This window comes from Protopterus annectens, chromosome 12.part0 (assembly GCF_019279795.1).
Source record: "Protopterus annectens isolate FY-2018-M chromosome 12.part0, PAN1.0, whole genome shotgun sequence".
NCBI classification, from domain to species: domain Eukaryota; kingdom Metazoa; phylum Chordata; order Ceratodontiformes; family Protopteridae; genus Protopterus; species Protopterus annectens.
In genome coordinates, this window is record NC_056746.1 from 839500158 (window position 1) to 839512844 (window position 12687).

The window sequence follows — 12687 nt, forward strand, 5'->3', positions numbered from 1 at the left end:
TTAATGATTACAAGTTCCCTTTCCATATTCATAAATTGCCATTTTATGGCATATACTGAAAGTTTTTAGATTTAAATGGCAACATTTTATTTTGTATAATCAGCAAAGGTTAAACTGAGTGATTATTTTCAATTTAATACTATTTGTTCAGAATATGATTGTTACATTATGTGACATTCCTAATTCAGGCTTCTATTGTTTCTCTTGAACAACTTTTGTCAGTTTGATGTCATGTATAAAACATTAGTTACCTTGGTAACTGCTTAAGTACTATATATGGTCAAGACGGGTTACAAAAACTACAAGTTAAAGCAATTACATGACTTGTTATGCACATTTACTTATATAAGAAAATCATCATGCTCACCCTTGGTGTGTCATTTATGACAAGTTAAGACAGTAGTGTTATTATACATAAGCCCATGTTATTAAATCATGTCTTTAATATCTAAATTCAGCAGACTGCTTCATCTTATATGACAATTATATATTTTATGTCTAGATTTACTAACATCATACATTACATAACTATTGTGTTTTTTTTATTGGCTGTTGCTTAGTTACTTGAAAGACCACAAGCTATAATGTTTATTCTTATTATTAGCTCCTTCCAAGCATGTTTATACAGTCCATAGACTTTAAATTATGAGACCCTTCTAGTTTCTTATTTGTTATAAGTATAATTTCCATCCTTACATACACGCATATCAGTACATCAAGCACGGGCAACAATGCCCATTCAGTTTTGCCAGAATACCATTCACTGGTTCATGTGGTGTGTTTCCAGGCTGTTCTTAAAATATCCAAACCAGTATTTGTCCTGTTCCATTTTACCAGCCTGTTCCATGAAGTGGCCACTCTGCCAGTGAACCACTCAACACACTTTCCATTCCCACAGATATTTCCACAAAGGAAATCTGATGACTCTCTAGCACTTCCCAGCAACCCCAAACACCCCTCGAATCAGCTATCCCCATACGCCCAACACATCCGAGCAAGCTCACCTCCCAGACCACTGCAAAGGGTACTGCACAAGACCAAGTGCTCTTAGTCTTTCACAATAACTCAAACTTCCACTCTTATGTAAGTCCTTAATGTGTTTGGACCAAAATACATTTTAAATAAAAAATTGCGCTTATTATTTATTTTTTTATCAAGAATCAACTTAATGAGCTAAACAAAGTGTTGGGAGACCATCAATATGTGTACATATGGTTTGAAACAGCCCTTTTATTTTATATATATATATATATATATATATATATATATATATATATATATATATATATTTTTTTTTTTAAACCAAAAACGTCATTGCTGAGAATCATCTCGGAGGCTCCTCAGAGCCATTAAGCATTATCGTCACTCTATCTCCATTACCATAGCAACCTGGGAGTGTCTGTTTCTGTTAGTGTGTCTGTGTACTGCATACCAGAGGCTTTGTTGCACCTGAAAGAAATCTTCACTTCACTGCAGCTTCAAGCCTAAATTCCCTCCCTTTCAGTGAGGCACCAGTCAGGAAAAGAACAGAGAGCAAACAGATCAAAATAAAAAAACAACAAGAGGCAACACACTCCTCCAGCCCTCCCACCTCTCACTCAGCAGACGTACAACACAAACCATTCTCTGCCAAAGTATCCCATATCACAGTGCTATCCACCCCCTTCCCCTGGATCCAGGCTAAAACAACAAATGTCTCTTCCTAATACACAAGCATCAGTAAACCTCGAGCACAAGTTGCAACCCACAGGTTCCTGGAGACAAAAACAGCAACATATAACAGCTGCCAGACACAGCTGCATCCACATACACCATGTCAGGCTTAATCAAACAGCACTCGAAGCTATGATACATGCCATAATTGATATTAATTATGTTTAGACAGAATAATAATGACATTTGTACTAGCTGCCAGACACAGCTGCATCCACACACACCATATCAGGAGTGATCAAATGGCACTCGAAGCTATGATACTTGCCATAATTGATATTAACTATTTTTAGATAGAATAATAATGACATTTGTACTAGCTGCCAGATACAGCTGCATCCACACAAACCATATCAAGATTGATCAAAGAGCACTTGTAGCTGTGATACCTGCCATAATTGATTTTAAGTATATTTAGACAGAATAATGATGACATTTGTACTAAGAGCTTGCTACTATTATTTAACCAGGATATACATGTTGTTGTTGTTTGTCTTTTGGCTTTTCACGGTTAGGGGTTGCCACAGCGGAACTCCGGTCCGCTAATGGTTGGCAGTAGATTTTCACAAACGCCGAGGTGCCAGCTCGACGGTCAACCTTCAACAAAGGTACGCCCATTTACGCATGTCTTTCGAATGCCCACCCAACCACAGGGAGGACATGCAGACTCCACACAGAAGGCACTCCCCGCACTCCAGCCAAGAATCGAAAGGGAGAACCTCTTGCTGTGAGGCAACAACAATACCGCTGCACCACCGCGGATATGACATTTCTAAATCATACTTTAACTGAAGAAGGCATTAGTCTCCATGACAGCATTTATTTTTTTTCAAAACACTCTACTGTTACTGCTATTATATATGATATTAATTTGTTACATTTGAGTAGGAACTCTGATGAATGGTACCTTGCTGAATTAGTTAATTAATTACTTAAATTATGAGTAAAATCAATGAAAAATGAACAAGATAGGTATTCATTGAGCTCAGGGAATATAAACTTCTATGTTTGTATTAAATGTTGCTTTGTTTGGCTTATATATAATGTAAATAGTAACCCAGCTTGACCTACCTTTGTTTGTGAAGAATTATTGGACTCTTTGAACATTCTGAATAAATCATTACTGTTTCTCAGTTGTTTAAGAATCCCTCTTTTTTTTTTAAATAAAAACAGATGACAAGTTGATACTTTGAGAGATGTAGTTGTAAGAGTTATTTTTTGGGACAGCTATCTTGGAATCCGTTTTTTTGTTTCTTCTTTCTAGCATCAGCCCAAGGATTTGTTATTATTTTAAGAGTAGGGGCCATCCATTCCATTCCATCTGGGACAGACACTATGTTGTTTTTGATAAATATAGTAGCTTCTTCTAAGTCATTAAAGGTTCTCATCTCATTGGCAAAACTTATTTTTATCCTGGCTGGAAAGGCCAGCTGTGCTTTAATGTTGTTTTGTTTCAACAGTTTTATTATTGGCCAGACTTTTTTCCTTTGTTCTAGTATCCTGGAAGAATAATCATTGTCAAACCGTATCAGCTTTGATTGTATTTTTAGGGTGAAGCAGGTTTCCTCAGTGCTCTATGTGCCCTTTCAATTGCAAATGAAAGTCCCTCTTTCAAGTCTAAAAATTCAGGAATCCAGGTAGTTAATCATGAAATAATGTATTCTCCTTCAGTGTTTTCAGGCAGACCAAATATCCTTATGTTGTTTCTCCTTTCCCTGTTTTCTAAGTCATCTATTTTGTTAAGCAGCCATGTATTCTGTTTAAGCAGAAATTCTTTTTGGAATTCTTCCTCTTTGAGTCTCCCTTCAATGTCATTTAGAGAAGTCTCTATATTTGTTATTTTTGTATGGTGTTGCTGTAATAGTTCCGTAAGATTATCAGTCTGTTTTTGAGAATTTAATTTGAGGTTTTCTAAGTCTGACACTGCAGTACAGTAAAAGCTATAGACCCCATTGCATTATTAAAGCCACTTACAACCTCCCCTATCAATTGAATAATACCAGGTTCTCAGCCTTATTTTGAACCTCTCTATGTCAAATACCCAAAACTCTTTCCTCCCTTTATTAAAAGGATAACCATTCATTGCTTGGTTATTTGATAAGTTTGAGAAGAACTGGAAAAAAATAAAAAAATGAATGGCTAAAACCAGAAGTGCGCAGACACGGTTGATCAATAATCCAACTGCATTTAATTTCATACAATAAATGTAAAAGATAAGTGCTTTTGTCCTGGATTATACCAAGACTTCTTCAGATAATTAACTCAACAAACACTACAGTATTTAAAATCCAGAGAATATATCACATGATAACCTTGTGCCTTTTTCATTAAAGAAAAAGAACATTAAAATATCAAACAGTATCTACCTGGTACCTAAACCTGTCTAATATGAGTATCTACCTGGTACCAAAACCTGTCTAATGTGAGAAATATAGTTGTGCACTCACAATAATAATTAAAAAAGGCACTTGATAGTACAAACAGCCCTATAAATCTTAAACATCTAAAACTAAATATTACTTATAAAATATAAAATAATTTAGAAATATAAAATTAGAATAGAAGATAGTAAAGTGTCCTAAAACCTTTCCATGTTTATGACCTTAAAAATAAAAATCAAAGTAATGCACTAGCTAAACATTTGATTGATCACCTAGTGCAGAATTTCAAATTTATTGTAGTAGTACAAGAAACTGTTACTCCTCAGGGAGGTCCATGAGCATTGCCATTGGAGATGGACAAACTTAAATGGGGACTCTGTATGAATGCTAGCACCCCCCCGGGATTAAGTGATATGTTATCTATAATATGTTTGTTGAAGTATGGGTCCACTTCTAAATCTCGAATCTCAAAATCTCAAAATACTGAAACCAAAATTTCTAAAGCTCAAAATACTGTAACTCAAAATACTGAAATTCAACATAACGAAAAAACACAAGACTGCAACACTAACTATATTTCAGCACAACTACATACAGAAACATATTACTCTTCTCCAAGTATAGGCAGGAGGGCACCCCCCCATGTGGGAAGCCGCACACCCCCACACCCCCTGCTTCTTAAATATATCAACTTGAGATTGCACTCCACAGCAGAAAATGGCAAACATACCATTACATGCTTCATGACTGCCTGTTGTAACCTTAGTCATGCTCACTTCTAATTTGCTATACTACAACATAACTCATCTTAGTGTAGTGAAGTGCGATCTCGGAGTTGATATATTTAAGAAGCAGGGGGTGCAGGGGGTGTGGAGAAGACTAATATATTTCTATATGTAGTTGTGGTGCAATATAGTTAGTGTTGCTGTACTTTTTTTTCGATATATTGAGTTTCAGTATTTTGAATTTTCAGAATTTTGAGCTTTAGAGATTTTTGTTTCAGTATTTTGAATTTAGAGATTTTGAGATTCAAGATTTAGAAGTGAACCCATATATATTTTTTATAGTTTGGGTAGTTTATATATATTTTTAAGTAGAATAGTTAAAATAAATTTATTTATGCTTACTGCGTTATTCATTTGTACATGGGAAAGGTTTTAGAACACTTGATTACCTTTTATTCTAATTTTATATTTTATAAGTAACATTTAGTTTTGGATATTTAATATATATAGGCTGTTTGTACCATCAAGTTTGTGCTTGAATTATTATTGTGAGTGCATGGTTATTTTTCTCGTATCAGACAGGTTTAGATACGAGGTATGTACCGTTTGACATTTTGGTGTTCTGTTTCTTTAATGAAAAAGGCACAAAGTTATCACGTGATTTATTCTCTGGATTTTAAATACTGGAGTGTTTATTGAGATAATTATCTGAACAAGTCTTGGTATAATCCAGGACAAAAGCACTTATCTTTTACATCTATTGTATGAAATTAAAGGTAGTTGGGTTATTGATCAACTGTAGCCGTGCACTTCTGGTTTTAGCAGTTCATTTTTGGAGTTGTATTAGTTTGTGATGTGTTTCAAGAACTGGAAGAAAAGTAATTGTGGCATGTAATGATTTGATGCTCCCTCAGAGCTCACCTGCTTTGTAAAATTTCTATGCAATAATGGTACAATTTTTCCCTGCTCTCACTTTTTATGCAGATCTTGTGAGCATCACTCGCTTGTCTTTTTACTTTTTTCTTGTTTATCTCACCCGTGCTGCTACTTCATTCTTCTAACATGCTTTTTACCCCCTCAATTGCCCTTAGTTGTATACAATACGATGCATGTGCTCCTACCTTGATACCACAATGTTTCTGTTCAGTTCTTTCCATAACTTACATCTAGTACTCCGTACTGCTAGAGTCTTAATGCATTATTATACTTCCACAGAGTAATCCATGCTGAATGCATTAGTTCAGTATGTAGAGACAGCTATGGGAGTGTTTAGTGGTCTTAATAGCTAGAGTTTTCCTTAATAATAATCAAAATTTTTTAATGTATTTTTTTGTGTTGTGTGTTCATACTTTTTTGTTTTGCTTGAGCAAAACAATGTTGTTTAAGCCTACAGTTCATCTAGTTTTCTGATTTGCCAGAATTTGAAAATGAATCTCTGCTTTCTTTTACATTTCCAAAAGCTTCTTTTTATGTCATACCATTTGTATTTGCCTTGTGCTTATGGTCTCTTGTTGTGCTTATCATAACACTGTATGCATAATAGTATTTTTTGTCCTCTGGCTTTCCCTATAGATAGTAGATGCTGAGCAATGAACAAACAAACAAACAAATTGTTTTGCTGTATATGCTGTTTGAGTGGAATTAAACCGAACACTTATAACTTGCATTGTGTAATGACAAAGCACCAAGAAATGCTAGCTTTATGAAGCCATTTTTGGTAATGTAAGAAATGGCTCAGATGTTTGGTGGTTTTGCACTCTGAGAACAAACTGTCAGCATGGTCTCATCTTAATCATATCCTGGGGAAGAGTCAGAAAACAAACTAATTTCTGCAGAACTGAAGTCCGTAAATGTGAAATGAATGCACTAAGTAAATGTGAAAGTGGCTTGTTGGCTTGTAAGAAAACAGTTAACCTGCATGCAAAAAAGCTATACTTAAATTCTTAAGGTGCTATAAACAAAAAATTACTATGTTGCAAATTATAGGCTAAATCACAACTTGCCAAAGTTGTAAAGGTGACTACTTCATGAACAAAGCAAATAATCACTATTTTGTAAAAGTTAGCAAAGTGTTCGTCACACTTCCCATAGGGCCCATAACTGTAATTAATGACCTTTGTACTAAGGCACAATTTCAGTCACTATGCACAATTGCACAATCACCTCCTGGAGACTATAAAAAATGTTTTGCTTATTTCCAGAAAGTGAATGCAGATTCAGCAGACTGGAAGAAACTATTACATACAAGGAGGAGGCGAAATACTGAAAATCAACAAAGCTGCAAGCAGACATTTATTAAAATTCATCCATAATTACATATCACTGCTTTTAACTGTCTGGGCCATTACTAGTCTTTTGGGGCTCCTGCAGAGTTGTAACAAGGTAGTTTGCTGCCATGGGCAACATTTATGTTTGGCACCCCTTCCCCCACAGTCACAATCACTTAATAACAGTCAGTTACAACTTGTAAACTGTCATACTTGTTTGCTAAGATAGCAGCAGTTTATTAGGTTACTTCACTGTACTGTAGTCTAATAACTCACTCCTCTGTCAGAATGAGAGAACAGACTGATAACTTGTAAATATTCTAAGGGATCTGTGCCCCTAATGTATTGGCACCAGAACGTCCATCCCTACCTGGTCATCTTTCTTATGACTCTGGGTCCCACATCAACTGTCAATATTTTTTTGAAGGAAATTATTTGTCTTGACATTTTTATTAAATCTACTATTTCATTAAGATTTGGACATTGCAAGACTACTGGAGTGGTCTACATTACAATATGTGTTATGTATTCTTATTATTACATTGGAAAAACTGAAAGAGCCCTGAGGCGTAGAATATATAAACACAATTACAATATTTTTAGAGAGAATGAAAACAATGCACTGTATAAACATTCCTTGAAATGTACTAATGCTGTTAAGTATGAGTTTACCATTCTTGAACATGTAATCCAGGATCCCGGGGGTGTTGGGGGGTATGTGCAAGACAAGGCTTGAATACAGAAAGTTACTGTGGCAACTAAGATTAAATGCTACTACCCCCCCCCCCAGATTAAATGACAGCATTTCTATTAACTCCGTGCCTCAGCTCAGAGCTGCTAAACTCTAGTTTAATATATTCAAATTTATATTTATAACGTGTTTTTAAAATTAAGATACACATGTACTGAAGCAAAAAGATAAATGATTAAATAATACTTTTTATGATTTATTTTAAAACAGTATTTGGCAGGATTATAAATTTGTTTATTTTATATTTTTAACATGCTTTATTATGAGTATTTTTTAGTTTGTGATGATACTGCATAAAGAAAATGTTTAAGAAGACGGTGCTGTGAATGTCTGTTTTGGAGAAGTCCTGCTTTTCATAGCATGTAAGGACAAAAGTGCTTAATGTTCAGATGTTTTGTTTCTTTTTACAATAAATGTACATTGTTGCTATAATTTATTGGTATTTATTCATTTTTACCAACTAGATGTTATGAAGGTTCTGTCAGTGGAACCCACTTTGTTTTGCTGCATTTTGGGTTTATCCCACATCAGCTTTAACCCTACCACTGCACAGGTGTGCCACAAGGGTGATTTTGCTTTTACTGTAAAAAAATCAACATGTAGGACAGTGCTGTGGATATGAGTAGTGCATAGTTCTTGAGTTGGGGCTCCATATTGCCAGAATAGACACATGGTAAAAAAATATTAAAAAAAATTAAAAATGCTACGGTGACTATTTAAGTATTATAATGCACGGAAAATTACTGATATAAAACTGTGGTCACAATTTCTTTTGATTGGGATTTTTGCTATTTTATTTTTTATGTTATGTATGATTTTATTTATTTATTTTTAAAACTTGAATTTGAGCTGCGGTGGTGCAGCGGTTAGTGTTGTCACCTCACAGCAAGAGGTTCTCCCGTTCGATTATCGGCTGGAGCACCGTCTGTGCGGAGTCTGCATGTCCTCCCCGCAGTCGAGTGACATTAAAGACATGCAGGTATATGCAAGCGTGAATGTTGAAGGTTGGGCGTCGGGCTGGCAACTCGGCACCGTAAAAATCCACTGCTAGTCATGAGTGGACCGGAGTTCCGCTGTGGCGACCCCTAACCGAGAAAAGCTGAAAGTCTTTTTTATTTTTAACACTTGAATTTAACAGAGTATTTTTAGCATTTTGAAGGATTTTTCCTGTCTTTTAAAATGGTGCATGTGTCGATAGCTTTGGCATTTCATGTATCATTGCAGGATATTTTTTGCTGTTGTAGGTTTATTAGGTGAAATACACATAGAAATACAATCAACCACCATGCCAGACAGAAATACTTAGTAGTGCTTACTGTAGTTCTCATCTGGGGCATATAAGAGGCAGCTATATCTTCACTCACAGAAGAAGTTTATCCTGTAGCCCTAGATGTCTTGGGTGGGTGGAAAAAAGGTGTTAGTTCTATGACAGATGAGTGAGCTATAGTTGCAGATGAAGATGGAGATGTATTTAGCAGATTTATTATTTTATGGGATGATTTTCTTAGTTTCTGGTTGGATGCTGCAACATTTACCATTCAGCAGTGTGTCTGGTTTGACAAATGAGTATTGGAAGACAGACATATGTAGAATAGTATAGTGGGAGAGCAGAAAAAGTGCAAATAAACCTTATGTCTTTCCTTGATTTAGATTACAGTGCAGACTTTGGTACCTACCACTCTCCTGATGTTATAAGAACTCGACTGAACTTAAAAGGGGCATATGGATGGAGAAGGAATTTTTGGCAATTGTGAAGAACCAGACTTATTATTTTGTAAAATAAATGTGGGTTTAGTTAATTTTGGACATTGCTTGACTGCTCACCTGGTCCTTGGTGGCATACATAAATACATGGCATATGCAACATATCACAGCACACACTGCACATAGTTAATGCATGTCATGTACAGCACGACACAGCAAACACTGCACATGCTATGAAATCTGTGAACGTGCACCACTGTTAAGACCTGCAGCTAGAATGGCTAACAATAATTACAGTTGATGGCTGACTACCCAGGGCTCTCCTCTGGGAATGTGACAGCTGGATGACTGCAGTTTCAGTGAGCCCCATTGCTGTGAAACAATTCTGCTGAAAGCCTCTTCACAAAAATCTGACTTTGCCCTTTTCCTCAATCTTAGAGGAAGGGGGTTCACTGAAATGTTCATCATCGAGTCAGCATAAACCCCTCTGCTCTCATTGTTGGTCAGGGCTGTCATGACTTTAGATCAGTAGCAGCTGGCCCACTACTTCGCTGACTTATCAGTCAGCTATCAGAGATCTGGAGAACTCACCAGCTTGCTCTTAAGTATTACTCTTTACCATTTGTCTGGAAGTGTCCCCCTGCCATTCAGATGACCAGCTGCTTCCCATTACAACAATATTATTTAGCTGTTAAAGTATAAATCTAAAAATTATAGCAGAACTTTAATGAAAACTTCCACAATTGGAAGATCTGCAAAGCAGACACACTGACCACTTCATTTAATAAAATACTTAACACTTTCTTACACAATGTTACAGGACTACATCAGAACAGGTTCTCAGGTAGTGCTGTAACACTGTAGACAAAAGCATTAAACTTGTATTAGATAAAGTGGCTCTGCATTGCATTTCTTTCAAATGCAGTTCTTAAAGCAACCCTACAAGGATTCAAAACAAATTGTTAGTTTTTCATCTGATAAATGCTGCAGACATAAAGCCATTCTAATCAGAACAGGCCATTCATTAACTTTTACCATTGTGATGGTGGATGACTGAGCATTCTGCATAATGACTCTGTCTGTAATACCTAATTCTCCATTTAAGGTGAAAAGAGTGGATTGTGTTATATGATACTGAATTTTTACTTAGCCACAAAGGACAGTTGTCAAGAGCTGTAGGGACACAAGGCCAAACAGCAGAAGAATGGGTTTTACAAATCAAAGCTCTTAAATGCCCAAAGTTAGATCACACATATGCACCATGACTCTTAAAAGCACATCTCCATTACCTGTGTTTAGCGCAAGACTGCAGAAAGTAAATATAGACTCCAGCCTTCATGGAAACACATCAGGAGTCACTATTGATATTCACACATCTGTTGTGCATACTTTCTCACTGTTTTTTTTTGGAAGAAGAATATCTATGTAAACTGATTTTTGTCTTATGGCTGATCCATTAGTAAAAAAAATCTGATTTTTCTTTGCTGCACTGTTTTATTTACATACTGCTAGACGATCTTTATGCAGTAAGATAAGAAAACATTTATTGAATTGATGGATTGTTGAAAGGCATGCATATCCTGTTGTTTCTGAGGTTCATACTTTAACAGCACTGTTTTCCTTGACACCTTTTCCTCTGCTGTGAAATTATAACTGCAGAGCTTTGCTACTGAAGATGAACCACTGAATGAATCATTACTAGAGTCACAGTTTCTGTAACATGATCATCAGATTCATATCTTTTTCTGCATCATTATCAGAGTAAAGTGTATAACACTCATTCACAAAATCAAGAAAAAATGATAGAGGTCAGAAACTATTTACTTTAACTACAGTAATAGGTTGTGTGTTTGTTGGGGGTGGTGACAAAACCCCTGTGCCCCCACCTCAGCACTATATATATATATATATATATATATATATATATAGTAATATAGCAAATTTCACACGCCTCAAAACCGAGGCAAAATCCTTCAAAGCCCCCGGGCCTGTGGAAAATACGGCCCAGACCACAGAATCCTTTATAAACGCATTCTATGAACACCTTCAGGAATGCATGGATCATGCAATCCCAAATAAAACCAAGACCCAATCCTCCAAAGGCAGACGTCCTGTCTGGTGGACCCCAGCCATAAACAAACTATACAATAGAAGGAGGAAGCTACTACATGATAGAGCAAAATCCCAAAAAGGGAAGGTATCTCTGATCAGTATTAGCAAAAAACTACGGGCACTCATAAAATCGTCTAAGGCCAGCTTCGAGAGAAAAATTGCACAGGACACTAAGGATAATCACAAGGCTTTCTTTAGTTATGTTAGGAACCTGGGTGGGAATTCCCAGATATGCTCAGAATTAGTCCAAAATGACAAAAAATACACCGAGCCCACAGACATTGCCAACATCCTAGCTGACAGGTTCAGTGCAAACTTCTCCCCCCTTTCCCCACCAAAAGGGCAAATATCTATCCCAACAGAGTGCTGCCCCCCTGACATCTCAGATGCTCAGGTAAGAGCCGCCCTCCAAAGCAAAAAACACAGCATCAATGGGACCAGATGGTGTCCCGGGCTACATCCTACATGAACTCCAAGAAGAGCTAAACCCAAACAGAAAACTACTGTTCAATCTTAGCCTTACTACAGGATATGTACCCAAAGAGTGGCGTACAGCAACAGTGGTCCCTCTCCACAAAGGTGGTGCCTCAACGGATCCTGGAAACTATCACCCCATAAGCCTGACTAGCTTGGTCTGCAAAGCTATGGAAAGGATCATCATGGACCTCATAAATAAAGATATTGGGGACCTACAGACACTGGATCCTACCCAGTTTGGCTTTGTTAAGGGCAGATCCTGCCTCTTAAACCTGGTCGATTTCTTTGAAACAGTCACCAAGGCCATTGACGAGGGGAAGATGGTCCACACAGCCTACCTGGACCTTGCAAAAGCCTTCGATACAATACCCCACTCGGGCATTATAGATAAGCTCACCAGCTTAAATATAAACCCCTATGTCACTAGATGGGTTGCAAACTGGCTCAAGGACAGAACCCACATGGTTAGAATTGCTGGAGCCATGTCAGACTCCAAACCAGTTACAAGTGGCATCCCACAAGGCTCAGTCCTGGGACCTCTCTTGTTCGGTATATAT